This window comes from Stomoxys calcitrans, chromosome 1 (genome assembly GCF_963082655.1).
Source record: "Stomoxys calcitrans chromosome 1, idStoCalc2.1, whole genome shotgun sequence".
NCBI lineage: Eukaryota > Metazoa > Arthropoda > Insecta > Diptera > Muscidae > Stomoxys > Stomoxys calcitrans.
In genome coordinates, this window is record NC_081552.1 from 202,706,224 (window position 1) to 202,712,223 (window position 6,000).

Genomic DNA, 6,000 nt, shown 5'->3' on the forward strand with positions numbered 1-6,000 from the left:
TTTATGGGCTGGTGGCATCATTGGACCGCACTTCTTCAAAGATGATGCGAACCGTAACGTAACAGTGAATGGTGAGCGCTATCGTGAGATGATATGCAACTTTTTTTACCCCAAAATGCAAGAGCTTGACTTGCATGACATGTGGTTGGCATAGCAATGGACATATTGAGAGGCGAGTTGGTCGCCTAGATCGTGCGATTAAACGCTTTTATACTATTTTTTTGGGGGGCTATGTTAAAGCTCATAAATTCCGTGTCGGGATTTAGAAAGAACCTCGGACCCTGGTTCTATTCGGTTTGCCAGAACTGCCTCCACCATCGGTCGGTGAGGTGTAACCGGTGCACGGACTGGGTACATTTCCGATCTTGCTCTGGCCTTTCGTCACTATGGAATCATAGTCACACTGAATATGTTGCAAGGTGCTGTGCGAACATTGACAGCAGTGGGTCACAAACGTTGTCGTCGTCAATTTCTGCGTCCTCTTCATCGGATTATGTGAAAACTCCCCGAACACTCCCACGCTGCAATATACGCAACACCAGCATCGCAGCAATTCATTTCTACAATTGAATTGCAACTGTCTCCGAAGCAAGATTGACGAAATAGTGAATTTTATGAGCCAGAAGAACATATCGCTTATGGAACGGAGTTTGGGGACTGGACTCCGTGTGGTGTATCACGAAGGCCAATCCGTGCAGTATAGACCCATCCCGCCTGCGCCTGGCGCTTGTGACTCCTATATGGAGTGCATGGGGATAACAGTCAAGTCTAGTATGAGAATAGAGGAATTCAACGTGTACATACCGCCGGTTGATGGCTGTTACCCTGTTAATAGCCAAGCTTACAAGCCCGACACAAGTGGGCTACTATCTGCCAATAATCTTCTAGTTCGAGGAGACTTTAATGTGCATGACATTGCATGGCATTCTCCTCTAGGTAACGACTAACGGGGCATAGCTTTGGCAGCGCAGATTGAAGGCTCCACGTTTTGCACGGTGAAAGAGGATGCCCCCACTACGATTACGAGTAGGTGTAGCAGCTAGCCAATCTTTTCCATTGCGTCCCTTGATCTCCTGAGTGACGTATCCTGGCAAGCCGTCATTTCTTTGGGATCAGACCGCTTCCACATAATTCTCACCATCTACCGACCACCTGACTTCATAACCTCTGAGCGCCGGACGTTTATCAATCCAAAGATGGTCGATTGGGCTTCAGAGAGTACACCAATTGCCGCTTCAGTGAACTGACATCCCCCTCGGGTGTGCTAGTTGCCGAGAGGAAATTCCGAGACATTATTAACGCAGCAGCCGCTCGCTTTATACCAGGCGGTCGAATATTCCAAGTGCGGCCCAATTTCCCGGCACAAGCAGTGGTACTCGCAGACGAGCGTTATGGGATTTGTTGTACGGACCCCACTAACCCCATAATCAGCTGAAAGCTGAATCTGGAAATAAACAGGATAGTCAACGAACATAGGCGGAATTTGCGGCTGGAACACTTGGAGCAATGTAACTTAGGTACCGGTCCAGGCAAGCTGAGGTCTACTGTTAAGTCACTCTCGCACCCCGGTAGACGGGATAACAGGACCTCAGTCACTTTTGGCAACGTAACCGTCACTGATCCAAGGAGATTGCGCAAGGTGGTTCAACCGTCCATTGGACATCCCGAGAGTGACAGGGCTAGGAGGAGAGCCATTTGATGTATTTGTGATCTCCGAGCCGATAGACAGCCATCACAAATTACTGCGGGTGATGTTATAAATGTCATCCCTGGTGCCACATCGTCCCCCAGCGGAATCTCTACACTGATGCTGAAGAATCTGGATCTACCAGGAGTTGGAGGCCACCGTAGCGCAGAGGTTACCATGTCCGCCTATGACGCTGAACGCCTGGGTTCGAATCCTGGCGAGACCACCAGAAAAAATTTTCAACGGTGGTTTTCCCCTCCTAATGCTGGCAACATTTGTGAGGTATTATGCCATGTTAAACTTCTCTCGAAAGAGGTGTCGGACTGTGGCACGCCGTTCGGACTCGGCTATAAAAAGGAGGCCCCTTATCATTGAGCTTAAAACTTGAATCGGACTGCACTCATTGATATGTGAGAAGTTTGCCCCTGTTCCTTAGTGTAATGTTCATGGGCAAAAAAAAATTGCATTTTTACCTGGAGTTGAGTACCTTACTACTGTCCTTAACCTGTCTATGAACACTCTTACAGTTCCCAATGTCTGGAAAATGGGCAGAGTGATTCCGCTACTGAAGCCTAGAGGGAGGGAGTAGTACAGACCGATCACCCTACTCTCACCAGTAGCCAAGAGGCTTGTGGAAGTACTCCTTCCGAGTCTCATTGGAGAATTTCCCTTTACCGAGCATCAGCATAGATTGCGAAGACTGCATAACACAACAACTGCTCTGCATGCCATCGCCAATCAATTAATCAGGCCAGGCCAGGTGATCGGACGGTCCTCGTGGCATTGAACCTATCGAAGGCATGAGACACGGTCCGCCATGCCAAACTATTTGAGGACATCGCCAATACGTCCCTCCAGCCAGGCCTGGAACGTTGGATCGCTAATTATCTGTGTGGTCGTGGAATTAAGGGATAAGAAGTGGAAGCACCGTTGAGTGAAACAGGGAGTTCCCCAAGGCAGGGTGATATCTCCGGCACTGTTTAACCTCTACCTAACCTCTCGTCCACCCCATCCAGACGGCATAGAGAGCGCATCATATGCGGACGAATACGATACGATCATGGCATCAGGCCCCCCACCCATTGTTGACATCTGCGATAGGTTGAAAGTCTACCTCAACGAACTTGCCTCATATTTCGCTGCAAGAAATCTGAAGATATCTGCCACCAAATCTTCAGCCACTTATTCACTACAAATACGCGTGAGGTGAATGCCGAGCTGACTTTGATGATCGAGGGAGAAATTATTTCGACCACCAAGTGTCCCAAAATACTTGGCGTCACATTTGAGAGCTCTTACACATTATCCCCACATGCCACAGCAATTTGCGATAAAGTCAAAAGTAGAAACAAGGTCCTCAAGTCACATGCCGGCAGCACTTGGGGTGCAGACAAAGAAACCTTGTTGACCACGTACAAAGCAATTGGACGGTCTGTGGTAAGTTATGCAGCGCCAGTGTGGTCTCGTCAGCTAATGTGACACACTGTGGAATGGTATTCAGGTCTGTCAGAATACCGCCCTCCGAACTGCAACGGGCTGTCTCCTAAGTTCTCATGTGGACCATCAGGAGATAAAGGTCCTACCAGTGCGAAGACATAACTATTGGGTTGCCCAAAAAGTAATTGCGGATTTTTTAAAAGAAAGTAAATGCATTTTTAATAAAGCTTAAAATGAACTTTAATCAAATATACTTTTTTTACACTTTTTTTCTAAAGCAAGCTAAAAGTAACAGCCGATAACTGACAGAAGAAAGAATGCAATCACAGAGCCACAAGCTGTGAAAAAATTTGTCAACGCCGACTATATGAAAAATCCGCAATTACTTTTTGTGGCAACCCAATACATGCTGTCCAAGCAATACCTTTTGGGCTGTTATCGCAGGGGCCATCCAAATCATTATTTTGTGGAGTAGTATCCATCGCCCAAGCCTTAAGGTAGATCTTCATGATCTAGAGCGTGAGGTTCACCGTTTATGAAGACACATACCTACCGCGTGAATGTAGTCCTTTGAGGACGGCCGCCTCCCATACACCTGAAGAAATTGACCTCACCCGGCACACCTGGGTAGTTCTGGCTCAATTACGAGCAGACAGATGCCGCCGTCTTAACTTCTACAGAGCAAGGATTGATGCAGATGTGTAAGATATATGTCCCGATTGTGACCAGGGACTACACGTCACCAGCCAGACCCACTCGACTCAGATCCAGATCCCTCTAGACGCACCCCATCATAGTGACAGAGTTCCTGGATCTGGAACAGAATCAAGCAGACGAAAGATATTGGGTTGCCCAAAAAGTAATTGCGGATTTTTCATATAGTCGGCGTTGACAAATTTTTTCACAGCTTGTGACTCTGAATTTGCCTTCTTTATTCTGTCAGTTAGCAGCTGTTACTTTTAGCTTACTTTAGAAAAAAATTATATTTGATTAAAGTTCATTCTAAGTTTTATTAAAAATGCATTTACTTTCTTTGAAAAAATCCGCAATTACTTTTTGGGCAACCCCATAGGACACAACAGCAACCACTTAAACCATTGGCTTCATCGTTAAGCTGAATTTCTTTATACTCTTTCATTAACTAGCTAATGTTCTGAAAGGGTTATACATTGTGGTGATTACCCGAATTAGATTTTTCTCATGTCCCAAAATGTTTCTCTTAATTACGCAAGGATTATATATTGCCAACAATTTCACGAAATAAATGAGCAGGAGCCTATCCTAAAGATAAGATATGTGTCACTTCTTTCGTCATACATTAAAATGTTCACGTTTAGCGTTTTACCCAAGGCGTTCCTTGGTTTTTTTTTATGCTTTAGTTTTGTTATTGTTGTTGGTTGGCTGGGTCTATTCTGGGTCTTCTAGAGAAACTTATTAGCATAACTCTGAAACAAAATCTACGGAAACCCACACAAAGATTGCATAAATTTTCCACATCCCAGGGAGACCTCCAAATACTCGTATTGGCAGCATAACAATTTCGGGCAATTGCACACACAGAACATTTTCATATTTTTCGCTCGCTTGTGTTGCCATGGTTCACGTTAATCTTGTTTTAGCATTCGAAAACAATTAAAACATACGTATGAATATATTGGAATTTTTTGTTGTCTTCTTTCATTTTCAGAAACTTTCGGTTGTGGCAGGCGATGCTGCGCTCACGAACAGTTTTACATGTTTGGTACTTAAAGTTGAAATGGCACAGTGTTCGGAAACTTCATTGGTAAGTAGAGAAAAATACAAGTTAATAAATTTTCCTTACAAATGAAATCTGATTGAAAATTTGTAGGATAGATAAGTTCGATCCTTTCAGTAATAGCCTCTTCTTCTCACGCTCTGGATCCCCCCCATTTTAATTTCGCCGTCCTACCGACCATTTCGTGGTTCCACAATGTTGCATGCGCATTCGTCGCCCACTCCCTTAACTCGGACTGGGTCGACCCGAAAGGCTTCGGGTTAACCAAGTTTATTGACGGCAGTCCTCTGGCCTTGGTCGCAAAATCGTCTGCCCTTTTATTTCCCCTTACTCCGTTATGGCCTGGGACCCAATCGATGCGGATTGTGCCATCCTCAGAGAAGGCGTTAATCTCCTTGTTACCCTGCAAGACTGTTTGTGACCTTACCGTCCTGACAATTTTACTATCGGTAAAGATGTTCACACTCGACGTCCTCGCGTCAGCACCACACCACTCCACGCCTTCCGTTTCAAAAGTAACCCATATTCTTATATGATTTCTTGTGCCCCTTGATGGCACTTACCTACCTTATCGCAATTGGCTGAAAATTTCAAATGAAGATCTGTCGCTCCGGTAGCCAAGTTAGGTGAGGTTAGAATAGGATGACTCCATGATTGTTCTCATAGCATCCGCGTAGGCCATCATGTGACCCATTGTGATTCCTCATGAACTCGTCTTCTTCTCTCTGCAGGAAGACCTGTCTGGAAGACAGGCTTCAATGCACTTTCTCATACCACTTTGCCGCCTCGATGAAGGCCTTGTATTTGATTGGGTTAACGCCTCTAAGTTCATCTAGTGCCTGAAAGAAAATAGAACCAAGTATGCCATTTCTACTTTGGTATAGTGCAAGGCATTGATATAGGAAATGAAAACTGTCCTCTTTAGCGTTTATATCATGACGCCAGCGGCAGATATTATCATTTCTAATGCCTATGTGAAACATGTGTTTATTTAGCTTATTGTGTCCAGTTATGATCCCATTGACCACATTAAAATGCATCTTCTCCATTGAGCGTCAATGTTCTGTTTCGAACGTTCGTCCCACATCAGCTTTGTTGTCTCACAACATTCGCTTCTATT

The 6,000-nt window shown here is 45.1% G+C and overlaps 1 protein-coding gene across 1 annotated transcript in view; it reads left to right on the plus strand.

The window, feature by feature from the left end:
- LOC106086597 (vesicular glutamate transporter 2) overlaps window positions 1-6,000 on the plus strand; it is a 355,269-nt gene that overhangs the window by 168,539 nt on the left and 180,730 nt on the right. Inside the window, exon 2 of the mRNA XM_059360684.1 lies at window positions 4,812-4,907. The gene's annotated coding sequence lies outside the window, so the exon portion shown is untranslated. The remainder of the gene's footprint in view (window positions 1-4,811; window positions 4,908-6,000) is intronic.